Source organism: Henckelia pumila, chromosome 1 (assembly GCF_033568475.1).
Source record: "Henckelia pumila isolate YLH828 chromosome 1, ASM3356847v2, whole genome shotgun sequence".
Classification (NCBI taxonomy): domain Eukaryota; kingdom Viridiplantae; phylum Streptophyta; class Magnoliopsida; order Lamiales; family Gesneriaceae; genus Henckelia; species Henckelia pumila.
This window is the reverse complement of record NC_133120.1, coordinates 6,375,986-6,379,965: the sequence shown is the minus strand read 5'-3', so window position 1 is coordinate 6,379,965 and position 3,980 is coordinate 6,375,986. Positions and strand designations below refer to the sequence as shown.

Sequence of the window (3,980 nt, the reverse complement as noted above, 5' to 3'; positions counted from 1 at the left end):
TAGGATATCCACACTCGCAAGTATGTGGTGAATCCTTGACAACAAAGCATCGACTCCTATATGTGTCGTAACTGTACCCAATTCCGACACCTGATGACCCCAATAGAGTCGGTAAACGAGTCAAAGTACAATACTAGCATATAGAGTCTCAATGATGTTTCAAGTAATAAGGACTAATGGTGTACAACCAAAATCGCAGACTTTATCCCCTCGATAAGTGATAACCACTTGGAAAGTCCGAATAGGGTAGTTCGATCATTCATCATATGAATATCCATTTGCATGCTTTGAACATCTCTATATTTCATACCAATGAAACGTGGTACTCGGCATCGCTAATGCTAGTCTCAATCTCGAGCGATCCTTATCCTTATTTGCGGACGGCTCAATTGACTAGGAACAGTTTAGAATATACAGTGACTATAAGATGTGTTTCATGATAGCCATCCCCATGTGCTACCACATCTTACATACACTATAGTATATTCAAGGTCTTTATCAAAACAACAATAGTATATCATAATATAATAGTATGAAGAAAGATAAAGTCAATGCCATTATAAAAGTGTAAATTATATTAAACAAAAGATTGTTTACATAAAGAGTCATCAAAGCCCTTAGCCACAAGTTGGCTAACCAGGCACCCACTCTTTCAGAAGGACCCGAGACCTATGTGCGCCCGCGCCTTCTGGAGTATTTTTAGAGTGTTGAGGCAGAGAGTCATGCGCACCCGCGCGTGTTCGAGAATTTTGAAGTTGTGATCCAGAACTTTATGCCCGACCGCGTGACTTTTGAAGCGCGCCCGCGCGTCGCGAATTTTCTGACGAATTGTTTTTGTAATTTTGGAAACTTTGAGATATCTTTGGGTTGATTTTGGACGATTCTTGGGGATTATATAAGGGAGTTTTACAGACCTAATGGACATCTATCAGCCCCCAATACGCACAATAATCTTGAGAGCAATTTTGTGAGATTTTGGGATCGAGATTTGAAGCTTGCTTGGAACGAAGACGAAGACTTTTCGACCGGACACGGAAGAAAGACTACGACTTTGTTATTTCATCTTTATTTATTCCTTTTGATTGTTGAATTATGTTTGAGATATTGAACATGATTTGGTTTGTTATGAATTTTAGTATGAACTAAACTTTTTATGTCTAGAGGTTGATGTAGCCTGGTCAAAACGTGTTTATAAATTTTTGATTTTATTGAATTAAGTTCTTCTAAATTAATTGTGATTCTAATTTTGAAAGTCTTTTCAATTTACTGGCCATAAATTGATTTTTCATATTTATTTAGAATCCGACACTCGGGAGAGGGGATTTAGAATAGGATAGATAGAATTTACACTATTAATTGTTTATATGACTCGGGAGAGCTTATAACTTTCATAGAGCCTAGAAAGAACATTGTTTTACACATATCAGTACAAGTAGATTCTTAATAGGGATATTAGAATTGATCTGTAACTGATACATTCTATTTGATACTCGGGAGAGGGAAATAGTATAATCTATGTGTTCTTGGTTATTAATTGAAATGAACTCATGAAAATAAATTAATTAGGAATGAATATTGTCGAGACCAGGTGAGAACAAAATCTCTAGACTATTTCTCTTTGATTGATAATCTCTTAAGGATTGTGTGTGAGCACGTTTTATTAACTTCATTATTTATTTAATTTGTCAGCAAATCGCTAAAGTATGATTTTCTAGATAAAATTAAGACTATTTTAATTACAAGTATTGAATATTTTCCAATTACTCCTTGTGGGATCGACACTCTCTCTATCACTATATTAAAACTTGACACTCGTACGCTTGCGAGTATTTTTCACAACAAGTTTTTGGCGCCGTTTCCAGGGAGTAATTTTTGATTTTGTTTATTCTTGTTACCAATTATTCGAAGTTTTAATTTAGAGCGTTAAATTATTTTATTTTAAGTTACTAATTGACTTCAGTTGTCTTGACGGCAGTTTATGCAAAGATCTCAAAGTGAAATTTTTTTAATCTTTGATCCAGAAATCGAGAGAACTACGCGTGCTTTGAGAAGAGCAAGAAGAGAAGAAAAACAGAATATGGCTGAAGAAAATGTCAATGAATTGCCCTTGGTGCCAATCAGAGATCATTTCAGGCCGAAGATCCAGGCTCACTATTCTGGAATGGCTCGAGGGACAATAAATGCCAACAACTTCGAGTTGAAGCCGACATTAGTCAACATGGTTCAGCAGAACAAATTCAATGGAAGCGCCACAGCTGATCCTCACTTACACTTACGCACCTTCCTAGAGATTACTGATACGATAAAAATGAATGGTGTTTCTGAGGATATAATACGTTTACGCTTGTTTAATTTTTCTCTCAGGGACAAGGCACGGAGCTGGTTGCAGTCATTGCCACTAGGAAGCATAACAGCTTGGGAGGACATGGCTGTGAAATTTCTAGCAAAGTATTTTCCACCGGCCGAGTCCACCCAGCTGAAGATTGAGATCAGTACCTTTCAACAGCATGATTCAGAACAACTATATGAGGCATGAGAAAGGTACAAAGATTTGTTAAGACATTGTCCTAATCATAATTTTGCATATTGGGAAGAAATAGAGCTTTTCTACAATGGGTTGAACACGCCTACAAGAATGTCCGTGAACTCTGCTGCTGGGGTACAATTTTTCCAAGGACCCCATTCAGTCCTATGAGATTCTGGAACAAATGACTATCAATAGTTATCAATGGCCATCTGATTGAATGGGAGTCAAGAAGGGAGTGTACATTGTTGATCCTCTTACGTCCATCACTGCACAGCTATCTGCGTTGAGCAAACAAGTTACTGCTCTGAACAAGGTGAATATAGCAGAACCTGCAGGTATGTCGGTTGCCATAGAAGAGTCTCATCCACCTGAGGAAGCTCAATATATCAATCCCAGAGGCTATGGAAACTATCGAGATAACCCTCCACCTAATACTTATCATCCTGGCTTACGTAACCATGAAAAGTTTTCCTATGCCAACAACAAAAATGTGTTGAATCCCCCTCCGGGATTCAATACAAACAAGGGTGAAGGAAATGCGTCTTTGGAGGATGTTGTGTCTACATTTTTGACTGAATCTAACAAGAAGATTTCAAGGAATGAAAATCAAATGGCAGCATGGAGACACATATGTGCAGTTTGGGGGCTATGATGAAATCCATGGAAACACATCTTGGACAACTTTCTAATGCTTTGAAGGATCAGAATCGAGGGAAGTTTTCCAGCAATACTGAAGTGAATCCAAAAGAGCAGTGCAAAGAGTGAAAGAATGGGTGCCCGGTTAGCCAACTTGTGGCTAAGGGCTTTTGTGACTCTATGTATAAACAATCTTTTGTTTAATATAATTTACACTTTTATAATGGCATTGACTTTATCTTTCTTCATAATGTTATATTATGATATACTATTGTTGTTTTGATAAAGACCTTGAATATACTATAGTGTATGTAAGATGTGGTAGCACATGGGGATGACTATCATGAAACACAACTTATAGTCACTGTATATTCTAAACAGTTCCTAGTCAATTGAGCCGTCCGCAAATAAGGATAAGGATCGCTCAAGATTGAGACTAGCATTTGCGATGCCAAGTACCACGTTTCGTTGGTATGGAACATAGAGATGTTCAAAGCATGCAAATGGATATTCATATGATTAATGATCGAACTACCCTATTCGGACTTTCCAAGTGGTTATCACTTATCGAGTGGATAAAGTCCGCGGTTTTGGTTGTACACCATTAGTCCTTATTACTTGAAACATCATTGAGACTCTATATGCTAGTACTGTACTTTGACTCGTTTACCGACTCTATTGGGGCCATCAGGTGTTGGGATTGGGTACAGTTACGACACATATAGGAGTCGATGCTTTGTTGTCAAGGATTCACCACATACTCGCGAGTGTGGATATCCTATGCAATCTGAGGAGATATTAATGTAACGAATCTCTG

The 3,980-nt window shown here is 37.7% G+C and overlaps 1 non-coding gene across 1 annotated transcript; it reads right to left on the bottom strand.

Annotated features, from left to right (window-relative positions):
• Positions 1-2,474: 2,474 nt before the first annotated feature.
• LOC140876918 (small nucleolar RNA R71) lies at positions 2,475-2,580 on the bottom strand. Its single transcript, XR_012149145.1, has one exon. It is a non-coding gene; the product is annotated as a small nucleolar RNA R71 (small nucleolar RNA).
• Between the last annotated feature and the right edge of the window lie 1,400 nt (positions 2,581-3,980).